At 37.3% G+C, this 26,762-nt stretch overlaps 1 pseudogene; it reads left to right on the forward strand.

Annotated features, from left to right (window-relative positions):
• Nucleotides 1-389: 389 nt before the first annotated feature.
• LOC134575693 (transient receptor potential cation channel subfamily V member 6-like) lies at nt 390-25,932 on the forward strand (annotated as a pseudogene).
• Nucleotides 25,933-26,762: the final 830 nt, after the last annotated feature.

A 26,762-nucleotide genomic window follows, 5' to 3' on the forward strand; every position in this document is an offset into this window, starting at 1 on the left:
AGCAACCTTTCTCTTACTGACTTTTATAGTTTGATTGCAGTGATACTGACTGTGTTCACTGTTAATCACTCATCACAATGACATTTACCAGATCCTGTAGGCCAAGCCTTTGGATCTGTTTGTATAACTCACCTGTATCTTGAATAACTAATACCATTTGTATAACTCTAGACACTAGAATGTTAAAACCTTATGACACAGGTGGAAACTATTTTAGCTGATATAAATCAGGGCCTCGGGGAATTGATCATATACTGTGTACAGAACCCTATGTTTTTGTAAGCACCTTATCAGGTTTCACCACATTCCTGAATTCTGTAACGCCTCTTCTGAGACCTGTCTGATTGCTGAGACAGGTGAACACTGTACACTCACCTTAAACATATGTGAAAGCTGGCAGTCCTTTTCTTTGATACCTCCCGTCCTGTCATGGTAGAACTGTCTTGATACATTAGCAAAATCTAATTTCTGAGGATCGGGGAAATGGTAAGCAGCTTGATTAATTGTATTGAACTATTTAAATGTTTAGGTTCATTTTTATCAGTCTGTCTGTCTGTCTATCCATCCATCTATCTATTGATTTCCATTTAATCTATTCCTCTGCATACAGCAAATATTTTTACTTACAATTTTCTTCTGCATGGAACACTTCTCACTCAACCTTCTGTCCTTTTGTCACCATTTTAGAACAAGTATGGAAGTTTTCAAATATGATTTACCATGCAAAAGTAATATTTTCCACCCTAAAGGTGAGATCTTTAAAATGCATTTATGTTAATTGTTTTAGAAATGTTTTTTGCTGGAAAAAGAGCACAATGATCTGGAAGAGTATTCAAGAGCTTTGGTTCTACACTGCAGGATCAGGATGGTTGGAGGAAGAAGCCAAAACAGGCCTTTTACACCAAAAAAGGTATATTTTTATTTTATTATATTCGGGTTTAACTTAAAAGTCCACCAGCTCTCAGTTTTTATAGTATAAAATAAAAGCAATTATGTTGAATAATTTGAAGTTCACAATTGGTACTAATTGTCGTGAAATAAAAGTAGCTTGGTGCTCAGAATCAGACCATGTTTGAATCCTTCAACTGTTTTTTCTACTGGCACTTGAATTCAAGCATACAACTGGTCACCCTCTTGTAAAGCGCCTCTTCTAAGGCATCTTAGTATGAGAACAGGGAAGCTGGAGTATAGACAAAAGGGCTTAAATAGGTAACTAAAGGTGTTTCAAGAGTCAGGGTTGGTGATGGAAGAGAAGACGACAAGGCACAAATGAATGGTCAGGTTGGACAGTAAGAAAACCAAGGTCAGACAGTGTAAGAGTACAATGCTTACTAAGACACTAGAGGTAATCAATGGCTCAGGGAAAGTCAGTTGTCAAGACACAATTACAAGTGCTCCAAAATTGAAGAATTCTACACATTGTATTTAAAGAGCTGCTTAGAGAATGACTTGTGGTAAAGTTTAACCCCTTAGTGACTGCAGACGTACTGGGCCCGCCCGACAAAAACGGTCCTTAAGGACTGCGGATGTGCCCAGTATGTCCACAGCAATTCCTAATTTCTTACATGAGCGCCGCCGTTCCCCCGCGATCAGCGTTCCTCTCGTTGGGGGGGGTGGTAAGGGGGGGGGTGAGGGGGGGATGTCTGATGTCCGCGATAGTCATCCATAGTACTGCCTGCTGGTGAAAAATAAAATAAAAAAAGGTTTTAAATAAAAAAAAAATTAATAATATATATAAAAAATATAGATATATATGTAATTTTATTCTAACTGTATTTTGATATTAATATATATATATATATATTTATAACAAAATACACTTAGAATGAATTATATATACACAACTATGTATATATAAATATATAAAAATAATAAAAAATATAAATATATATATGATACACATGATTACATAAATAACTTAAAAAATATACATATATAGACTTTAAATATTTAAATATGTATATATATATATATATATATATATATATATATATATATATATTTAAATTCTATGTGCATATTTATGTAATATTTTTACATAATTAAGTAATTTTATTGATTGCAATTTGAGGGACCTGCCTGACAACCCAGGCCGAAAGTCCAGAGAATTTCATTTCCTAGCATTGTATTTTACCCTGTAACTTTCCATGACACTCTAAAACCTGTACATGGGGGATACTATTTTACTCGTAAGACTTTGCTGAACACAAATATTACTGTTTCAAAACAGTAAAACATATCACAGCGATGATATTGTCAGTGGAAGTGACGTGTTTTGCATTTTTCACACACAAACGGCATGTTCACTGATGATATAATTGTTGGGATACGTTTTACTGTTTTGAAACAATCATATTTGTGTTCAGCAAAGTCTCCTGAGTAGAACAGTAACCCCCCCATGTGCAGGTTTTATATTGTTTTATATTGAAAGTTATAGGGTCAAATATAAGGCTTGATTTTCCGTTTTTTCACATTGAAATCTGCCAGATTGGTTCTGTTGCCTTTAAGAGTGTATGGTAGCCCAGGAATGAGAATTACTCCCATACTCTTTGCAAAAGAAGACAACCCAAGGTATTGCAAATGTGTTATGTTCAGTCTTTTTTAGTAGCCACTTAGTCACAAACACTGTCCAAGGTTAAAGTTCATAATTGTTTTTTGCATTTTTAACACACAAACAAATATAAATGCTAACTTTGGTCAGTGTTTGTGACTAATGAGAAAATAGTGCAGCGCACTCAGACTACAAAAATAAAAAAAACAAAGAAGGCTACTAAAATGCCTAACTAAGTATAAATATGGGGATTTAGTTCCACCATATGGCCATATGTTGTTAAGCCCACCACTACTTTCAAAGTACCCCATTATCGGTGGGTCCTACACTACAATGTGGGAGACAAATAAATAGTAATAGTGTCATAAATAAAAAAAAAAAAATCCTTTCTCTGTTTTTTCAGTGTTTGTGACTAAGTGGCTAGTAAAAAGACTGGACATATCGCATACTGAATACCCTGGGTTGTCTATTTTAAAAAAAATATGTATATGTGAGGTGTGATTCACATATTTATGACAGATAACAGTGTGACAATGTCACTATTGATAAATTTAAAAAAAATATATTTTGAAACAGCAATAGAATGTGACGGCAGATAAGAACCATTCGGCCCTGGCCTTATTTTATTGTTAGGATAGCCTTATGCCTATCCCACACATGCTTAAACTGCTCAACCTTTACTGTGTTAACCTCTATCACTTCAGCTGGAGGGCTATTCCATGCATCCACTACCCTCTCAGTAAAGTAATACTTCCTGATATTATTTTTAAACCTTTGCACCTCTAATTTAAGACTATGCCCTCTTGTTGTAGTATTTTTTCTTCTTTTAAATATAGTCTCCTCCTTTACTGTGTTGATACCCTTTATGTATTTAAATGTTTCTATCCTATTCCCCCTGTCTCGTCTTTCCTCCAAGCTATACATGTTAAGATCCTTTAACCTTTCCTTCAATGCACAAACCAGTTTAGTAGCCCTGCTCTGATATTTCTCTAAAGTATCAATATCCTTCTGGAGATCTGGTATCCAGTACTGCACTTCCCTCTTTATACTGCTAATACATCTCCCTATACAACCAAGCATTCTTCTAACATTTCCTGCTACTCTATTACATTGTCTGCCTACCTTTACGTAATCTGAAATAATTACCCCTAAGTCCCTTTCCTCAGATGTTAAGGTTAGGACCTAAATATTCTATACTCTGCCCATGGGTTTTTACATCCAAGATTCATTATCTTGCACTTATCCACATTAAATGTCAGCTGCCACAGCTCTGACCATTTTTCTAGTTAACCTAAATAATTTGCCATTTGACTTTTCCCTCCTGGAACATCAACCTTGTTTCATATCTTAGTATCATCAGCAAAAGACATACCTTACCATCAAGACCTTCTGCAATATCACCAATAAAAATATTAAAGAGAATGGATCCAAGTACAGATCCCTGAGGTACCCCCTGGTAACTAGACCATGCTTCGCATATACTCCGTTGACTACAACCCTCTGTTGCCTGTCACTCAGCCACTGCCTTACCCATTCAACAATATTGGAATCCAAACTCAAAGATTAAAGTTTATTGATTGTTGTTTTTTCCTATGTTGTTATCTGTAACCTAAAATGGCACCATATACTGTGTCTATTTTCACATCTATGCTGTAATGTGTTATTTAGCTCATTACCTGGTCAATCTCCCATTACATTTTAAACTATAATTTATTCCATGAAAATGTTAATTCTTAAACGTGGTGTCGATAGAGGCACAATACCTGTCAAACTGCTTTTACACAGCTATTCCTTTTTTTGGAAATACTTTTTTTTGACTGTTTTTAATTTTAGTAAAAATATACTAATGTTTTGAATGCCAAATGAGAGAAAATTACAAATTTCAGTCCAGGGCTGCCCAGTATATTCAATGTTTTAGGTGATTCTCTTGGAGTGATAGTTTCCTAAATCCTCATTGCAATGTTAAAGGGACACACTAAGCACTATAAACCATTTAATCTCATTGAATTGATTATAGTTCCTGGAATCCTCGAGGTCTTACCCTCCAGCCAGTGTTAAGGCAATTATGAGCAGTTTGACACTAAATAAGAGTCGCTGGCCACCCACAGCCCCACCCCTACCGGAGGCATGTCTACAGCAGAGATTACATACTTGGTTCTAGCCATACCAATTCATACAAGCAATGGGAGCTGGCCGAAGCAGTCAACTGATGCTCATCCAATTACAGCCATTTGCCTAAGCCTTAACCAAAGCAGCACAGAGAGGATGGGCTTTTGAGGACTCTAGTTTAGCATTAAAATATTCAAAATTTAATGTTGAATAGAAGGAAAGCTCCAGGTGACTGCAGACACTATAACCACTTCAACCAGATGAAGCGGTTACAGTGCCTACAGTGTCCTTTTACACCATTATATATTAGTTGGATATTAAAAATGCATTTATTTATCTTCTGCCTAGATCCAGTCTTTCTATATTGCATAAAGTGAAATGCCCTCTGATGCCAATTTTTGTTTTTGTGTTTTTTTAGGACGCAAGAATTCCCACTGCTCCTTGCTGCTAAGGATAACAATGTTGAACTTCTGAGAGAGCTTTTAGCATCAGACAAATGTGATTTGTTCCAAAGAGGTGAGTAAAGCAACCCCCCAAAAAAAACAAAGTGGCAACATAGAAGTTAAAAAATATATATTGAGATATACAGTTAATGATTAAGTGAATCAGTATAGACAAAAAGTGGCACAGACAGTTATTTACTAAAGTGAAAATTCAAAGTGAATTTTAAATTCAAGGTCAGAGTAGCTGTACTGAACGCATAGCTGACTTAGATAGTTTTTCCAGTTTGGCTAAATTGACATTATAGTCACCAGAACAACTACAGCTTAATGTAGTTGTTGTGGTGAGCATAGTCAGTCTCTGCAGGCTTTTTCAGTAAACACTGTCTTTTCAAATAAAAGATAGTGTTTACATTACAGCCTAGGGACAACTCCAGTGGCCACTCCTCAGATGGCTAGTAGAGGTGCTCCCTGGGGCAGTGCTGCACGGTGTACAGTACTGACATTCAGTGTCTCCACCCTCTGCTTGGAGATACTGAACTCTCCTCATAGAGATGTATTGCTTTAGGGCTAGATAGTGGTTTTGAACACTAATGGATCAGGAATGTATCTTTGTGTTCTTGACTCTATAGTGTTCCTTAAAAATTCGATACTCACTTTGAAATCTCTTTAAAGTTTCATTTTGGTGAATAACTTGAGAGAAGGCAGTAAATACCAGGAAGAGCCATCTCGTATAATCAGTACATGTAATTGCCTTCCAGTGGAAGTAACACAGGCTAACACAGTTATTAAATTGGTGATTGTCTGATTCAGGCTGCTCTAAACTAAGAGTAACTATCATAACTAAGCATGCATGTAAACTGTATGTGTACATGATGGCTAAGTGTGACCACGACATGTGTATAGCTATCATGATTTTTGACCTGCTTCTTTTTATTACATCATAAGGAGCATTAGGAGAGACAGCATTACACATGGTGGCTCTCTATGATAATCAGGAAATTGCTGAAATTCTCTTAACCGAAGCTCCGTACCTGGTCAACCTTCCCATGACATCGGAAATGTACCGAGGTGGAACACGATGACTCTTCTTCATATCACATCACTATCATTTGTGTTCTTATGTAGTAATAAATTGTATTTTTGTTGCTTCATACTTGTCTGATGTATTCAGTTACACTAGTGTTCATTTATTCCACTAGCAGACTGACTTCCAATATCAGCACAAATGGGGGAAAAGAGGTTAAGTAATACAATAAACCATCCAATGGGTTTTCAAGTTTTTCATGCAGGATAACACTTACCTGAGGCTTTTCGATTTCCCATTTTTTCTGGGACTGAGCAAGTTAGGAAAAAAACATACTTCTGAAACCACCATTTGTTTTCCTTCCCCTGTAATTACAGCAATTATGAGATTTTTAAATAGGTATTTCTCACCAAGCTTCACTGTGGGTGATGGATTTTCTTTTTTTTTCCCTTAATCTCATGAACAAAAATTAGGCAGACTATTATCTCTGAAATTTAGGAGAAATTCTGTGTTCGATAAACATCCCAGATTAATATGGTAAACAATTGTAAATGTAGAGTAACACGCATTCTACTGTAACTAATAGTGTGTCTCTTTCCTTAACTGTGTAGATCATACACTGTACCCTTTTAAAATCGGGTTTCAAAAGTATTTCAATATAAGCTCTACCCCAAAAACTTTCTTATATTTGAAGAATATTAGTAAACTTATTTAATATTCATAAGTAAGCTTTTCAATTGATTTAATATTTTTGGATAAATGTTTAAAATTCTGTTTTCAGAATATAAGATATACAAATATATATATAACATAAAAAAACTATATAAAAAAATATTTTTTAAAAATATTTTATAAATATTAAACCATGCTAAAAGTGCATCCAAAATGTGAAAAAAATGTTTTATCCAAAAATATTAAATAGTTTGAAAAACGTATACAAAAAAAAATTGAGGCTATAACTATTAAAATTATATTTATGATAGTATTATAAGTGAAAACTATATGTTTAGTATAGTTAAATAATATTATAACTATTGTGCCTTTTCTTTCAGGACAAACAGCCCTACACATTGCTGCTGTTAATCAAAACATGAACCTGGTCCGTATGCTAATACAGAGAGGGGCTGACGTGTCCTCACGTAGAGCCACTGGGAGTTTTTTTACTCAGAATCCCCTGCACCTCTTTTATTTTGGTAAGACAAAATCACTAAAATGCAAGAAAGAAATATAAATTCCCTGCAGTAGGAAATGTAGGCTACATGAAGCTACTTTTTGGATCTACCCACCACTGAGTCACCTATTATTTTTATCATAATATATCAATCGGCGACCCCGGCCGGCAAAGTGGACTTCCCCACATTATAATACCTAAGTACTGGGGACGGCTCCTGTATCGCTACTTATCCATGATATGCATGCTCTATATATGTTACAGGCAGCCAAGCAATTACTATGCATACTATAACATTACAGGTACACATTGTTAGTAAACTCTTGAATGCCAGTTCAGGTACCAACTGTAGGAAGTCTACCTAGATTGCATAGCTTAAAGTATGATTTAAGTAACTAAGCCTGATAATCTTACATGTCTTTTCTCCATGCTAGTAACTTAGGTTAAATCCCACTCTGATGGAATAACTATTTAGTTAAGCTTGAAACTTGTGCTAACACTCAGTAACTAATCTAAAGCAACAATTGTACTTAACCTGCCATACTATGTGTACTACAGTGCAGTTTAATCAGCTATTACTCCATACAAAAATTGTGCAGAATATTCCACATGCCAACCAACTGTTAAATATCTGTTTTCATGCTTGTCATAGCTTTTGGGGCATGATGAGCCCACATGTTATATTTTCATGCACACCAAAAAGAAAGAATTAAAAAAAAAAAAAAAAAAAAAAAAATATATCAATCGGCACGTTACCAATTTAAAACATGAAGAACCCTTTGCTGAAATTAAATATAAATCACATTGTTGAAATAAATATGTAATCTTTACCTCTGCAAAAACCATATCAAACTCTGTATCAAACCATCTACTCTAAGTCAGTATCTATCAAATCCCATGGATGTTTTACAAATTCTACAATAAATTCATGTTATTTATTCAATAATATTGCATTAAATGAGAACATGCACTTAACACCGGATATATCTTTATAACCAATGATAACCACATATACATATTATAGAGATCAACTAATGATTGACGGCAATTATTTTCTAAGAATATTCTTGATCAACGGGCACAGTCCTAAAAGCACTTTGCAGAATCCAGGTGGGGAACAAACTATATCACTGGGATTAAAAGGACATTGTTTATTTAGATCCAATGTTTGTATCCTTAATTTTCCTTACAGTTTAAAAGATATAGTCTATCAACTTGTCTATCTGGCATGTCTTAATATATTTATTGAAGTACCTGTGTTCATGTAGGTCCAATTATAGACAAATACAAAGCATGTGTTCACTTAAAACAATATAAAAACAAAAGTGTAAAACACAATGCAAAAACATGCACTATAGCTTTAAAACCACTCCCCTTATGTTGTTATTTTAAGTAATAAATACAGCCACTTACCTTAAGCCCTTAAGGACACAACTTTAGAAGTAAAAGGCCCGCATGATGAAACATTTCCATCATGTATCCTTAAGGGGTTAATATTTTTCTATATACATTATTTCCAAAGACTCAAATTTGTTCCAATGTCATATACAAGAGTGCAAATGTTAAGATAAAAAATAAAAAAGAGGATATGTAGCATAAAACCCTTTTTATTACAAACACACAAACAATATGTTTAAGGCCGCAGGCCTGTATTTGTGGGAGGAGTTAAGCGTTCCTATAAAACGCCACTCCTCTCTCCTTACCTTTGCCGTATCGTACGCTGTTCACTCCTCGTACAAACCGGATATCCGGCTCCCGACAGCACACTTCCAGTCCCGTCGCTCGTTTACTGGTTGCCGTCAAGCAACACCGCCGCAAAACTAACCTACCAGACACCAGGTAATCGGCGGGTTTAGCCGCGTTCGGGCTATTCCCGCCGTTCGATTTTCTGTTTCTTTTCCCCCCCTCTTACACTTACATGGCATCCTGCCACTTGCAACTGTCATTTTGTCCCTTCCTCAGCGTTTAAACGAGGAACCTTCATGAAACACTGCCATAAGCATGGGTTTTCGTTTTACATTTACCCAAGTCCAACACTTAACTAGTGACATTATTGCTTTATACTGTACAGAGTGAACTTAGTGAGAATAAGGGAAACCTGGGTATTCCCCATGACTATTTTAGTGATACTGTTTCCTGGTCCTAGCTTTTATATGTTGCTTATCTGTTCTATACTGGTTGGTGCCTGTGTGTCATAATTCAGTGATACTGGCTATATGTTTTGGGTAATCATAAAAAAAAAATAAAAAAAATTTTGTTTGCTAATATTGGTTTAGGTCATATGTTTTCATTTAGTTGTATTTCAAGTTAGACGCTATTGCTACTCTTTTTAAACACACGGTTAGGACTTTCGTGCATTGGTTTGGAACAGGACTCTCATATATGAGCATCGCTAAAGTTTCTTTTCTCCTGTTATGTGCTACCTTCATTTCAGGTGTCGCGAGAGCATTTCGCTACAACATGGTTATAGCTCCGCGAAATCTTCACAAATTATCAGGTACTAATCAAATCTAGTCATTGCTGCCTATACAAGGCCACGCAATCACTACAAGGGGTATTAATTCACGGGGGCTTGATTCCTGCCTTGCCTCGTCAGGCCACGGCTTCACTCGACTCATAATACGTTTTCTTCAATTTTGTTTCACAACAAACGTCCTTAACTCCTTCAACATCATTTCATTCTTTCACCGTTTTTCTTCTCTCTTTTTCTCTCTCTCTCTTTCTTTCTCTATCAAGGCCACGCTAATCACCAAAACTCAAGATTCTCCTTATATAGGAATTAAGCATTTTTTTCTCTCTCTCTTGGTTCCTGCACACTCAGGGCCTATGGTGTCGTTCTTTCTACGATTGTCATTAAAAATAGATTTTTTTTTCTCCCTCTGATCACTCTCTGACCCCTTCACCCTCTTCTCCCTCCTCTCTATCTTGGGTAATAGGTCTCTTACGGAATTTCCTCACTCGAACCTCGCTTCGGTTTCACTACGTACGTAACATTACCCCATTCATCAAGCCCCCATACAGGGACACAGAACTGGCTGTATAGGGCTAGGCGCTGGCCTTAATTGTACAATAGCTGGTCCCGCGAGGCCGACTCCCCAATCTCAACACGGAGATTTCGGCCCTCGGCCCAAACCATAGTTAGAGCCTCGCATTCGCCCGCCTATTGGGTTTATAGTCAGGGCCTCACCTGTCACGGCCACACGTTTTAATCTTTTACAGTCACCGAGAGGCCGCCACCCCGCCACCACGCTAGTGGCTCGAGCCCCACGCCCAAATCATAGGTAGAGCCTCTCACCTGCCGCTTGGCAATTAGTAGGGCCTCACCTGTCACGGGGTAGAGAGCTTTTCGCTTCGGCACTAGTTAGCCAGCCAGTTCTAATTATACTCAACAATATCTTATTAACCAGGCTATTGTTGTTGTTGTTGTTTGTTTTTCCCTTTCTCCCCAGTATGTCGCAAGAAGCAAATACACGCGAAGAGTCTTCTCCCCCTAGCACACCCGCTAGGCCTACCACCCCTGTTAGAGTGGGTACCCCCGGGGAATTCCAAGAACCATCCACGCCAGGCTCTTTAAGGTCCTGGACAATCCCAAAGTTATCAGCGGAATTACGCCGTAGGGGTATTCCTTTCCAGCGACTGCAAGGAAAGCTGAACTTTCCAAGCTCCTCACAGCTCACCCAGAGGATCCAGGGCTGGGTACCAGCTCGCAAGGGCATAGCTCAGACATACAAGGGACACTAAACACCATCCTGTCATCTTTGCAATCTATCAACAATAGACTAATCAAATTGGAGAACGCTAACTCCACTGTCACGGGCCCTCCTCCCATGGGTTCACTTCAAGCACCCACATCTGGCGTCTTACAGGGTAGGCCCCCAGTCTCGCCATTCTCCTCCCTCTCTAACACACAAGTCATAACCCCAGCACACATGGTCCCTCCAGCCCTCCGTTAGGACATTTTAGATGGGAAAGATGTGAATTTGGTGCCTTTGCTAATTGCCTCTCAGGACATGGTGGAAAACAAAGTATACAGCTATGGAGATTTGGCTGTCATTATGAAGGCTAGAGACCCCAGACTTAATAAAAAACTCACGATACCGGAATTTGTCCTAGCCTTCGGTATTTACAGAGATGTTGTATGCTCAGTTTATCCACAGCGCCGGGAGGAATTAGACTTGTATTTACATAAGGTGGTAGACTTAGGTCACAAGTACTTCAGGTTACAAGTAAGTAAGTTCATGTTCTATGATTTTCACAAATCTGTGTCAGCAAAGGCAGCCGCTACCTTCGCACAGTTTAATGTCCCCATTGACTGGAGTCTCTTGGACACGGAACTCTTTTGCAGGCATTTTGCGGGTTTAGTGCCTCCATCATGTGCAGTATGCTCTTCCACCTCTCATACCTCCAACTTATGCCCCACAGAGGCCGAACCCTCCAATTCCAACATCTCAGGTGCAGCTAGCAAGACCGATCAGCGCAGTCCAAAAGACAAGCTCGGTCGTCCTATCGTCTCTTTAGGCAAAGCCCAAATATGTAACAATTTTAATGCAGGGCTTGTAGCTATAGCGCCTGCAGATTACTACATGTCTGTTCCGTATGCTTTAGAGCACATGCAAAAACTATGTGCCCATCCAAATTGAATCCAAAAAAATGACTAACCGAGGTAAATATAAATAATCTGGAATTCTATTTAGAATCGCACCCATCCCCTCACTTGGTAGAATACTTGTTACTTGGGTTCTCACAAGGTTTTCACACAGGGTTGGTGTCACTCCCTACAGGGACACTGGAATGTCCAAACCTCCTTTCAGCAAATAACGACCCACATACAGTAGATGTATTGCTTGGTAAAGAAATAGAGAAAGGCTTCATGATAGGCCCATTTTCATCCCCCCCACCTTCACCTCCTGGCGAACTAATCCTATTCGAATAGCCACAAGTAAATACTCCAATAAAAAACGTCTAATCATCAATTTGTCTGCTCCTCATTCGTCTGCAAACCCAAGCTTAAACTCACTCATTCCATCAACTGATTTCTCTCTTCACTATGCCACCGTGGATAATGCCATTCAAGCAATCTTGAGGGCAGGTCAGACCGCGTGGCTCAGTAAGACCGATATCGCTAACGCCTTCAAGTTGCTGCCCATTAATCCTTCATTATGGCATGTTCACGGGGTAAAGTGGAGAGAGAAATATTATTTTGCGACCAGGCTGACTTTCGGGGCTAAGAGTAGCCCAAAAATACTTGATACGTTTGCAGAGACTCTCTGTTGGCTCCTCCTCAATGTCGCTAGGTGCCCCACGGTGATACATTATTTAGACGACTTCTTGTTCGTAGAAGATAAAAACTACACTCCCATCAGTCTGAAGAGCACCATAGCACTATTCACTACATTAGGCGTCCCGCTGTCACTGGACAAAACAACCGAACCTACCACCAGACTCGATTTCCTAGGAATAACGCTGGATTCCGACACAATGCAGTCGAGTCTCCCCGAGGACAAGCTCGGGCGCATACGCGAAGAGATAGACAGGTTCCTTCAACAGGGAACTTACACCCGTAAGGACCTACAATCTTTGTTAGGTTCGTTGAACTTCGCAATGCGCATAATTCCTCAGGGTAGATCATTTAATTCTAGGTTATTGTGTTTATTACCTGGGTTGCCAGATAATCACATTAATCGTCTAGATCCTCCGGCAAGGGCAGACCTGGCCATGTGGAAGGAGTTCTTAGATCATTGGAATGGGGTCTCTATGTTCATACCGCCAATATCTGACCAATCTCCAGTTTTTTGGACAGACGCAGCCGCCAATACCGGGTTTGCAGCAATCTACGGAAACTCTTGGTTAAGAGACTCCTGGCCGGAGGAGACTCTATGTCTACCCTCCTTTCGAGAAACATCAGCATTATTTGAAATTTACCCGATAGTGGCGGCTGCCTTTGCATGGGGAAATACCTGGACTGGTATGGCAGTTAAGTGTTATACAGATAACATGGCAGCCTGCGACATTATTAATAAGGGCCGTTCATCTTCATTAGTCATCATGAAGTTAGTTCGCAGACTGACATGCTTAGCAGCCACCTTTCAATTCTATCTACACTGTGAACACATTCCAGGCTACTCTAACTCCGCTGCTGACGCTTTGTCCCGTTGTAAATTACAGGAATTCTTCTGCCTCCACCCAACGGCCGACAAATACAAAACTCAAACCCCGGATTTCGACCAGTTAACCATTCCATTATATTTCAGCATATGGTGGTATTATCCTATTCTATATTAATTGTTTTATTAATAGGCTGGTGAAATAGCTCAGTGGGCTAATTCATCAGCAGAATCTGTTCTAACCCTTGGGTCGCAGGTTCAAATCCCGGCAGGATTGATTCAGCCTTCCGAGGTAGATAAAATGAGTACCATTAAATTGGGTGATAGTAACAGCCCCTGGATGTTGGGCTAAGGTAACATCCCCAGGACGTACTTGGAAACCAGAGTAATCTGAATGTACCTTTCCTGGTTAAATACTTTGTTATTATTATTTTCCCTGGGTTCTGTGTATATACTGATTACTGTGTATATTATTTGGTTACACAAACAATATAAGTTGGTTTGATCAATCGGTTTTAAACCCACTTTGAGCACTTCAGTACCAAGCTCTGCATCTACAGTAGTCTCCGATAGTTGAGGAGTTGTTATTTTGTGTTAAACTGTTAATAATATCGGTCTTGATTAAATATTATAGCCATTATGCAAAAATCCAAACACTAAACTTACTTTTAGAAGTTTCTATTGAACTTGCAACTTTAAGCAGAGAATTAATTAAGGCCCACAGCTTAGCAACGATGGCTGTTGCGGGCTGCAGTTTCCCATCCTCTAAGTGCTTCAATGCGTAAATTAAGGATTGTCCCTCACCAACTTTTTGAACTAGTAGATATCTGAAGTTCCACTGGGACATCTGATAGGCCAGAGTCATTTTGGCCCTAGTATCCTTGAGTGCCTTGCAAAGCCACCTCAAGTGCCATAATAATATACTGTTTTAAATGTCCAGGTTCCCAAACTGGCTATCCATTGAGAGAATTAGTACATATTATTTCTCTAAGTGAAAGGCCATTGCTAGGCTCAGCGCATCAGTTAATGCTCTCAGCCTACCACAGGCTACGTGGGTAAACTTCTAAAAAATGTGGAAGCAGAGAGGGAAGGAATCCATAGGGAATTGGTGTTGGATGCTGGATAGGTTGCAAAACAATGTCACAACTGATGGTAAGACTGTGTCCGTACGCATCAGCTCATGTAACTTACATGTGCTTAAGGAGTTATTGGGGTGGAAGTGCTGTTTTAAGTAAATAAAAAATTATATTCAAAAAAAATGATATAAAAATTAAAAATAGCATATGGAAAGTATACCTTAATGAAATGTGCTGCACATGCATATACAGGGGACAAATAATATGAAGGGTTAATGGTAAATATAATATGAGGGCCTATAGGATGGATAGTACTTGTATGTATAGCTAATATGGGGGTCTCCTGGTTTGATAAGTTATATATAAGGCACATGTTTTATGGAGGTATATTGCTGAAATTAGCTGTAAATATAGATGTCATTGGTTTGTGTTTGTGCAATATTACTTATATAATCAAAATACCATCCAAATTATCTCTTCCTTAAGGTGTTTTATCATAAATGTGACTACACCGTTATTGTCTAGTGCTTTAAAATACATTTTCATTAAAAATATGTTTTAAAAATCAACGGTTTCTTTCCCCAGGGGAGCACATTTTAACATTTGCCGCTTGTGTGGGGAATTTTGACCTGGTGAAGTTGCTGGTAGCCAATGGAGCCAACTTGCGTGCTCAGGACTGTCTAGGTACGAGCGATAGGAAATTCTGCTCTTTGGTTCTATGAATTAGACTCCATTTAATCAATTGTACATTTGTTAATGAGTTTCTCCTTACAGGAAATACTGTGCTTCACATTTTGGTCCTGCAGCCCAATAAAGTCATCTCCTACCAAATGTTTGATCTCCTCATGTTGCTCGATGGTGATCAGAGATACCCTCGATTGAATCAGATTGAGAATAGCCAAGGTCTCTAGCCCTTAAAGCTGGCAGCATCCGAAGGGAATGTAATGGTGAGATGGAAGTTCCAATTAGTGAGATCTCCCTAAGCCTAAAACATGATTATATAACTGTGAAAACATATAGAATGGGAATTTTAAAGAACAGATAGTATGTATGGAGACAAGCGTTGTCAGCCATTTATTACAGGTAACAACAAAGACCCATGGAGGCAAGATTCACATATAAGGCTCCAGCATATATTTTACATAGGCTTTCCCATTCATGAAGATGAGTATAAGTATGAAAATATGAATGAAGCTTTATGATAAATTAATAAAAACAGCTCCAAAAATTAGTTTGATGGTTTTCATGTGTGAACTTGCTTATTGATAACTCATGTTATTTCATGTTATCTCATCTGTCATGTGCTGTTTAGCTTTCAAAAGAAAAGCTGACAGCCGAACTTCATACCCATAACATTTGCTCTGATTGTGTCATTCTACCAATGAAAGCAAGAGAAGGTACATGATTGGCTAATAACTCTCAATCACTTCCTGATCTCTGTTGATTCTGAGAATTTGTAGCAAATGATGGACATTATTTTCTGGGTACCTTGTTTTATATTTAAATGTATTATTTCCATAATGCATTATACTTTTAGTTAATTCAAGCTCACATCCCTTAAATCAATTTATATGTTGTTAAGGAATGTTGTTTGTTTCAATATCTAAAAGTGGCTCAAGTATGTATATTTTTTTTTCATTGTTAATTTTTTATTTCTTACACACACAGAAAAAACAACAGAAAAAACAACACAAGCCATAAACAACACAAAACACAATAACATAAAACTAAATAAAATAAAAATAAAAATACATAAACAAAATAAATTCAATTTTACTTTTCTTTGCTATTACCTTGATTTAATTTATAATCCTTATATTCAACTTATACCAGTATGCAAAGTAAAAATAATTGACATTGACAATTAGTTCTTACTCACAAGCGGAATGCTCAGCATATTCGTCCTGTTTTAACAGTTTTAACATTCTTTTACCTAAATCTTTCAGCTTTGCAGTCATACCCTATCAATTATTCTTTAATATGCAATAATGTACATGCTTTAACCTCATATCTGTTTTAGGCTATTCCTCCTTTTGCTATAACCTCTATTTATACCTTACACCTATATGCTAACCAATCTTGCCATGCTTTTTCATGGCCACCTTCTCTTCCTTCTATTTTATTTACTATTCTCTCATATTCATACGTCTTGTCTACTCTTTCCTGCACTTCCAAAATATATGGTGGGATTGTTTTTTTCCAATTTTGAGCAATGCTTATTTTTGCAGCGATTAATATATGAATAATAACTACCTTATTTTTTATTCGACTCCACTCTTGGTATATATGTAAAAGATAGAACTCAGGGAAATTTGGTATCACTGTATCCATTAAAATTTGAATTACTAATTTAACATCGTTCCAAAACTGTACAAGACGAGAGCATCCCCAAAAAATATGTAATAAAGTTCCCTTCTCCCTTTGACACCTCCAGCACCTGTCAGAGGCAGCTTCATACATTCGAGACACTTTTGCGGGAACTAAGTACCAACGCATTAATATTTTGCTATAAGCTTCCCAATATGTAAGGCTGTGAGATATTTGTTTAGTAATTTTTATAGTTTGATACCAATGGGATAGATCAAAGGTTTTTGATAGGACTCGTTCCCATAATATCATATAAGGCAACTTTTCTTCCCCATTTACATATAAAAGGCTTTTGTAGCATATTGAAAGAGGTTTACTCTCCATATTAGGGTTCAAACAGAATTTACCCAACCAAGTCACTAAGGCCATATCTAATTTTAACAGCTTATTTTCTAACAAAAAATTCTTGATCCTTAAATACGAAAATACCTCTTTATTCGGAAGGGCAAACTCTGCCTGCAAACTAGGATATGATTTGAGCCCTGCCTCATTATATAACATATGCACTTTACTAATGCCATTAGTTTCCCAAGTATTCAAATTTAAATCTTGTATAAAGTACTTTATTACATATAATGGTGCTAAGACTAATAGCTTTACACCTTTTACAGCAATTTAGGAGTACATTTTGAACAATGATAGAGCATTAATTTTGTCGTAGAAAGCATGTTTTTGCCTATTGACCCATTCATTAAGGTCTCCCATAAAAGCTTTTCTATTAAATAGGGTTTAGCGCAAGCTTGTTCCAGTTTTAACCATACTGGTGAATTTAAACGGAAAAGTACTGCCAAAGCATAGGACAACATAGATGCCTGATAATATTTAATAATGTTAGGAATACCCAATCCGCCTTGTAGATATGGAAGCTCTGTAAGCCTAGCTGCCACCCTTGGCGGTTTTTTTTTCCATATGTATGAGTTAAACATAAGTTGAAATTTTTTAAATAAATTTTTTGGCACAGCCATAGGAATAGTTCGAAAAAGATACAATATATGGGGTAAGGCCATCATTTTAATTGTATGTACACGCCCTAACCAAGATGTCCCCAAAGTCCCCCAATTTTCTAACTGATCTTTTAATTTATGTAATACAGGAATATGATTATGCTTAATTAAAAGAGAGCTTGTTTTAGTAAGTTTTATGCCCAGGTATGTTAGAAAATCTTTGCGCCAATCGAACGAGTAAGTACCTGCTAATTGATTTATCTCCGTTTTAGGTACACCCAACGGTAACGCCTGGGTTTTTTTAACATTATTTTTATAATAGGAGATCATACTAAATCTTTCCAACAGTTTAACTAAATACGGTAATGATTCTTTAGGTTTTGATACAAATAAAAGTGCATCATCAGCAAAAAGAGCTAATTTTTGTTCCCCAACCGGGGTATTTAACTCACATATACCAGCATGTTGTTTTATGTGTCTAATCAAGGGCTCTAAGGTTATTATAAAAATTATTGGGGAAAGTGGGCACCCCTGGCGTGTTCCATTTGAGATCTCAAATTTAGAGGATATAAAGCCAGTATTCATAACCTTCGCTGATGGTTTTGAGTATAATGCCATAATATTGTTCACAAAGGATTGTGGAAAATTGTATTTCTGGTGGACATGCTCCATATAACCCCAATTCAAACGATCAAACGCTTTTTCAGCATCCAAAGCAAGCAAAATCCCCTGATAATTATTAATACTTGCCCATTCTATAAGATTAATATAATGTCTTGTATTGTCCTCTACTTGTCTACCTGAAACAAAACCAGCTTGCTCCTCTGAAATAAGCCCCAATAGGATCGGTTTTATTCTAGATGCCAATACTTTAGCATATATTTTTATATCTACATTTAAGAGTGAAATGGGCCTGAGGTTAGCGCATTCTGTTGGTGCTTTACCAGGCTTAGGAAGGGTTACTATAAATGCCTCTAACATTTCCGGCGGTATCGCATTTGGTGTTTTAAAGCTATTAAAAAGCTTCGTAAGAAATGGTGTCAAGATCGGTTCCATTTTGATATAATAATAGTTAGAAAAACCATCTGGCCCTGGTGCTTTATGTTTGGGAAGAGCCAATATAGCTTTGCTTATTTCATCTTCTATAAATGGCTCCACCAACATCTGTTGTTGACTCACTGAAATTTTAGGAAGATCTATTTCCTCCAAAAATTTCTCTATTTCAGAGCCAGAAGGCTGTAATATATTTGAGTCTTCCGTTAAATTATACAGTTTCCTATAATAACCTGCTAATTCAGCTACAATATCTTTTGGGTTAAATTATTTACAATTATTCGTCGAGCTCATATAGGGGATTTTTGTTTGAAGATACTTTGTTTTTAGCATATTAGCTAACATTTTTCCTGCTTTATTGCCATGAATATAAAATTTCAATTTTAATGCTCTCATATATTTTTCTGTTTCTGCTAATGCCAATACATCGAGTTCCTTTCTTACTTTAGCTATTTGACTACCATACAATCTATTTGGTTTAATTTTATTTTCCTCTTCCAATTTGGATAGTACCTGAAGTAATCTTAAACGTTCAGCATCCATTTTCTTTTTACTACTAGCCCCTGATTTTATAAAAAAGCCCCTCATTACAGCCTTTTGTGCCAACCATAACGAGGAGGCTGCTATATCATCCTTGTCATTTTCCTGAAAATATTTAATGAGAGCCTCCTTAGCTTCTAAAAATTTTTTTCCATCGTCCAACACTGCCTCATTCATTCTCCACGACCCCATTCCCCGTCCCGGGTATTTAGCTTGAAATGTAACTATAACCGGTGAATGGTCTGACCAAGTTCTAAGGCTGATGTGCACTTCTAATATATTATTCAAAGTAGGTTTATCTACTATGCACATATCTAACCTTGAGTATGTCATATGTGCAGAAGAATAAAACGTATAATCTTTACCCGATGGATACAGACATCGCCAGGTGTCATATAGGTCGTAATTATTGATCAATTTCCTTAATTTCTCACTATTACTAACGGCCAAGGGATGAGGGCTTTTTTCTTCTGTTCTAGAGATATCCAGTGTTGGATCAAGGGTTGTGTTATAATCGCCACATATTATCAAATGGCCCACACGCAACTCCAAATTTTTTTTTAATGCTGCCTTTATAAATTTTATCTGGAAAGTATTTGGGGCATATAAAGAAACCAATGTAATTTCAATCCCGTTCAAGGAGCCTACTAATATTAATAACCGTCCCGCCTCATCTGTATATTGTATATTCACTTGAAAACCCCAATCTGCATGAACTAAAATTGCTACTCCTTTAGTTTTATTGGCTGAATATGCATGAAATTCCTGTGGGTATTGTCTTATTTTTAATCTAAAGGCCTCTTGAGATCTGAAGTGTGTTTCCTGTAAACATATTACAGCTGCCTTAGATTTCCTCAATTCCTGATGCACCAACCGTCTCTTTTGTGGACTATTTAATCCATTAACATTCATGGTAAATATTCTAAATCTTGTATCCATAGTTACTTTTTATGTGTTTTTATTTTTCAATTACATCTTTATAACCCTTAAAAATGTCGCCATATTTGGGCCTAAGTCACTATTTGGATTTTGCCAAGGCATTTGATACAGTTCCACACAAAAGATTAGTGTTCAAACTCAAGGAAATCGGTCTCGATGAAAATGCTTGTTCTTGGGTAGAACATTGGCTTAAAAACAGAATACAAAGAGTTGTCGTTAATGGTAAATTTTCAAGCTGGACAGAGGTGGCAAGTGGTGTCCCTCAGGGGTCTGTTCTGGGACCCCTTCTATTTAACATTTTTATAAATGATCTTGAAGACAGCATTGAAAGTCATGTTTCAGTGTTTGCAGATGACACAAAACTTTGTAAAATAATACAATGTGAGCAAGATATTACTTTGCTGCAGAAGGATTTAGATAGACTGGAGGACTGGGCACTCAAATGGCAGATGAAATTTAATGTTGAAAAGTGCAAAGTTATGCACTTCGGCGTAAAGAATACACAAGCAACGTATACCCTTAATGGAAGCGAATTAGGGATAACAACACACGAAAAGGACTTGGGAATTGTTATAGACAACAAACTATGCAACAATGTGCAATGTCAATCAGCAGTGGCCAAGCCCAGTAAGGTATTGTCATGCATGAAAAAGGGCATTCATTCTCGGGACGAGAATAACATTTTGCCTCTCTATAAATCACTGGTAAGACCACATATTGAATATGCTGTGCAATTTTGGGCACCTGTTCTAAAGAAGGATATCATGGCACTGGAAAGAGTGCAGAGGCGGGCTACAAAATTAATAAAAGGAATGGAACATATCAGCTATGAAGAAAGGTTAACAAATTTAAACCTATTTAGTTTAGAAAAACGTCGCCTGAGAGGGGATATGATAACATTATACAAATATATTCGGGGCCAATACAAACCATTGTGTGGAAATCTATTCACAAACCGGACTTTACATAGGACACGAGGCCATGCGTTTAGACTGGAAGAAAGAAGATTTCGTCTAAGGCAAAGGAAAGGTTTTTTTACTGTAAGAACAATCAGGATGTGGAATTCTCTGCCTGAAGAAGTGGTTTTATCAGAGTCCATACAGATGTTCAAACAGCTACTAGATGCATACTTGCAAAGACAGAATATTCAAGGATATAATCTTTCAATGTAGGGTAATAACTGCTTGATTCAAGGATAAATCTGACTGCCATTCTGGGGTCAGGAAGGAATTTTTTGTCCTAGCTTGTTGCAAAATTGTGCTTCAAACTGGGTTTTTTTTTTTTTTTTTTTCTTCTTTTGGATCAACAGCAAAAAACAGGTGTGAGGGAGGCTGAACTTGATGGACGCAAGTCTCTTTTCAGCTATCTAACTATGTAACTATGAATAGTTATTGTGCTATCCCTCTTACCCTGGGCATCCGACTACTACATTTACGCTAAGCACAACCCTAATTCGTGTACTATAATATATTGCAGACTATTATTTCTTATTATTCTTTTCAAGCGCTAGTATTTTGTTGAAACCCTTAAAGACCCACCACCACCACTTAAAGGGAGCAAAAGGCCACTAATTTTATACACATTAAACTGGTGTTGGCATACTACTTAATTTGCTATAGCCAACTTTAATTAAAGCAGCATGAGAACATAGATATCTATTAAAAAAAAAATAATAATAATTTTTTAAAGCCCTGAACCTCACTTTACAGTTTCTGCAACATCTAAGCTTTTATAACCAGGTGTGCCAGCAACCGTCCATTCTGCTTGTATTTTCTTTTCTGCTTTATTTGAATTTCCATTCTGTGTTGTTAACATTCCCCATTCTTTTAATTTATTCCTCGCTTCTTCTGGTTCTTTTATTGCATGTAATGCACCGTTCCGCCAAATCAACAGTTTAGTCGGGTAGCCCCAACGGTATGATATTTTTTGGTCTCGCAGTACTTTTGTGAACTCCGCAAATTCTCTTCTCCTTGCTATAGTTAATACAGACAAATCAGCAAAAATCAGTACATCTTTGTAAGGAGCAGGGAGGCTAGGCTCCTTTCTTGCTGACTGCAGCAGCAACTCTTTAGATTTTGGATAATGGAATTTTGCTATTACATCCCGTGGTTTATCTACTGAAAGGAACTGAGGTCTTGGTAGGCGATGCACTCGATCCAGCTCCCATGCAGATTCCTCACAGTTTTTTACAATTTTCCCACATAGGCCTTTAATATATTCTGACAGTTCCTCCACACTGACTGACTCCGCTATTCCTCTTAAACGTACATTGCTGCGACGTGACTGATCTTCAATCACAGCCATTTTATATTTTAACTGCTTATGTTCATCCTCCATGTTTTGTATTTTGTCAATCAGTGCATTATGAGAGGTACATAAATTTTCTGTTTTAACCTCCAATTGCCCTGTGCGCTCACCCAATTCCACCACTTCTTTATGTAAGTCTGAAATAATTTTTTTAAAATCTTCTTGTAATGTAATTCTTAAGTTTTGTAGCATCTTATGTAGCTTCCTTTCAGAGACCGGTTGTTCCAATAGCTCTTCTTCCACTATAATTGCTTCTATAGTCTCCTCCTCATGTGAGCAGGCGGTTGCACCATCTTGGTCCTGCTTATTGCGGTCTCTCTTGCTTAGTCTGACAGTATCTGTTAATTTCATTTGTTTAGCTGGTGCCATTTATACCTCCTGGTATGCAGCTTTTAGATTTTAGATTTTTTCCAACTTTACCAGCTTAACTTGCCTTCCAGCTCTCACTGGGTTAATTACTTTTAACAGCTTCAGTACAGCCTGAACACTTGTAACAGTTGTAACAGTTACTTTTCAATGACTGCTTTTACGCACTGTTAAATGCTGTTATACACTTTGTGACAACTTGTAACAATTAGTACTTGTAACAACACAGTTTGTTACATTCCTGTTATGCCTTCTGCCTTCGGACTTTATCAAAAGCTTAATGAATATCAGAGGTTTATTATGCCTCACCTGCTGCTGACACCATCCAGCACTGCTCGCAATTTCACTGTTCCAATTGAAAGCTGCTGCCTCACTGCTCCTGTTCGTTTTTTTTTTAAGTTTTTCTCAGAGCTTTTCTTAGAGCTTAAAGCATATAGGCATATAACTTCTGACATATAACTTGCAGAAAAAGTTTTTTTGATTTTCACAGCTACCGCTCGTCTTCCGCTCAGCCTGTTACACACAGGTGCACAGCTCAGCTTCACAGCCCGACTGCTGCTCAGTGTGCTTCCTGTCTGCTGCTCACTTTTCTCCGTTCTCAATTATGCAAGTGTTTTTTTACATGGCTTCACAAGCTCCAACTCAAGCCTCTCTTTGATGATTAATACCACTATTATATCTCCATATCTCCACACTGCTCCACGTCTGTACCGTTTTCTGTGCAAAGTTCCTGCTTCTTTTCAACCTCAGCCTCGCTGAGTTGGAGCTGGATTACAAGCTCCTACTCCATGCGACCGCACCCGACCTCACACAGATGGATGGAAGTCAGACACACCCCCTTGCTTCCCCCCCTCCTTTCAAGTATGTATATTAGTGAACTCCAGCGTTGAGGAATAAAAAGCTGAAAAAATAAAAGTGCTCAATCAACATTTATATTTTTAAATTGCAATTAGCTCTTTCTGAAAAACATAGTACCATAGGACTTTATTAACTAGCCAGTGTAAAGGTTGGAACTAAGTTATAAGATGGAATAGATTGCTATGTTTACTGCATATTGTGACCAGTTGTTCACACATATCGAGCACTGTGGATTTCAGTACACATACATGTCAATAATTATATCCCTCTTTTTTTATCTCCTCCAGATGTTTCAGCACCTACTGCAGAAACATGTTAAAACGGTGAGGTCAATGGGTCTGACCTCATACACCTTGTATGATTTAACAGAGATTGATTCTTGGGGTACACCCTGTTCTGTGCTCCATCTGCTGGTGTCTTCTAGAAAAGCAGAGGTAATTAATAATATTCAATTTTCCTTTCTTAATAAAGATCTACAGGATGTATTCACTAAACAGAAATAAACAGAAAAAAATAGCAAACTGTGATTGTAGCTGGGTTAGATAATTTTTTTCCAAATCACCTATTGATAGAGTGGTTTAAGTTATGAACTTTTACTTTCAGTTCCCTAATATTACTTGTTAAGTGAATACATCCGCATGTTTTCTGGAATCTCTTTATGTATTAACCCTTCCCCCTAATTTGTTTTTATTATACACCCCAATTTCTTTTTCTCCTGGTTATATTTTTTGTGCTAGGCACAACGTATCTTAGACCTTTCTCCGGTTAAAGATCTGGTAAATGAGAAATGGCAAATCTTTGGCCGTCCCTACTTCTGCTTCCTGGCTACCGTGTATGTGCTGTATATGATCTGTGTATCTTGGTGTTGCGCCAACAGACCACTCCAACCTGTACAAAATGTATCAACAAACCCAAGGGACTTTACCATTCTAGAACAAGTCGCTCTTCTGGTAGGACAGCAATATAGTGTTCTACCCCTTTTGTGTACTTTACATATTGCTTAGTGATAGTACAATATATGATACAATTTTATATATATATATATATATATATATATATATATTAGTGTGTAGAACAAAGACTATACTAATCACTTGTAAATATATATATGGTCCACAAGGGGACTGGAACATCAACATGGATCATTTATTTTTTATTACTATGTAACAATAAAATAACATTGTATATTCCAAAGAAAAATCTTGTGATTACTCTCTTGGTTGCAAAATGATATGATGACATAGTTATGTGTTATTCTTTCTTTAGGATTCTTACAACACTCCACTGGATAAAGTAAGGTTAGTCGGAGAATTGATCTCAGTAATTGGAGCTATGGCCATGCTCCTTGTAGAGGTAACTATAGATATGTTTTAATGGATGGCTACATGCGATTAGACTGGATATATGTTGAATCCATGGATGGTTAGAAATTTGCACAAGATGGATGGACAGAGGTTTGAGGAGAGTAGATGGGCAATGAGAATGACAGAGGGTGGTTAGACGATGACTGTCATAGGGGAAAGATTAGGGAAAAGATGAGAATGGCAGTCAGTGAGTAAACACAATGACTGTGATGGGAAATGGCTCAAATATAGGCATGATAGACTGGTTCAATAATGGGCAAAAAGATTAAAAGATTGACTATGATCTTGACTGGGAGTGGATGGACAGTGGTGATGATCAAGAATGGACAATGGTATAATAGACGTGGATTTTCCAATAGGACGAGAGTAAATGTGTGGTCCATGTGTACAAGTAAATAATACTCTTAAGGAGAGGTTTTTGAAGAGTGCTTGAACTATAAGAAAATAAGAATATTCAGTCTTGCAATGTATGTATGCAATTCACATTAAATAAATATAATATATAAACTGTCATTTTCTACTACTAAGCATTCTGTATTAACCATTTAAATCTAATTTCTTCTACAGATCCAAGTCTTAATGAGCGCTCGGAATATTTCATTTTTTTTTACAGATATGGTTTCAGCTGGATATTTCAATCTCATTCTGTGCGTACCAAGTATCCTGTTTAGTCAATTTTCTCGCTACCCCCTTATTATTTCCTTCTAAGTTTCTATTAATAATTGACACACATTGTATACATCAACAGTTTAAAGGATTACTTTCTGCAGGCAGTCAAATTTGCTTGGTTTGCATAATTATTCCCTCTCTATTTTTGTCCATAATGATTTGGGGAACAGCAATAAGTTCTAATGGCACAAAGAGAAATAAGGACAAGTTATGGAATACATTAGTAGAAGAGGTGCAAATTATTCAACATGACTTTCCCTACAAGATAAGCATTTTTAATGATGACAGGTGCACTTTATTTAGCTAACCTGGAATAATGGACAGTAACATAGAATAAATACTTAAAATACCCCATATTTTATATTTTACATATGTCGTTATATCAGTGATAGAATTGATACGTTCTGTTAAAACTCACCCCTGCAATATCCATTCTGCTTAAGCAAATGGCACTTAATGGTACTTAATGGTTCTTATCTGCCGTCACATTCTATGTTTCTATAGGGATTTAGGGGTGATTATTTCTGATGACTTAAAGGTAGGCAGACAATGTAATAGAGCAACAGGAAATGCTAGCAGAATGCTTGGTTGTATAGGGAGAGGCATTAGCAGTAGAAAGAGGGAGGTGCTCATGCGATTGTACAGAACACTGGTGAGACCTCACTTGGAGTATTGTATGCAGTACTGGAGACCGTATCTTCAGAAGGATATTGCTACCATAGAGAGAGTTCAGAGAAGGGCTACTAAACTGGTTCATGGATTGCAGGATAAAACTTACCAGGAAAGGTTAAAGGATCTTAACATGTATAGCTTGGAGGAAAGACGAGACAGGGGGGATATGATAGAAACATTTAAATACATAAAGGGAATCAACACA

This window comes from Pelobates fuscus, chromosome 10 (assembly GCF_036172605.1).
Source record: "Pelobates fuscus isolate aPelFus1 chromosome 10, aPelFus1.pri, whole genome shotgun sequence".
Classification (NCBI taxonomy): Eukaryota; Metazoa; Chordata; class Amphibia; order Anura; family Pelobatidae; genus Pelobates; species Pelobates fuscus.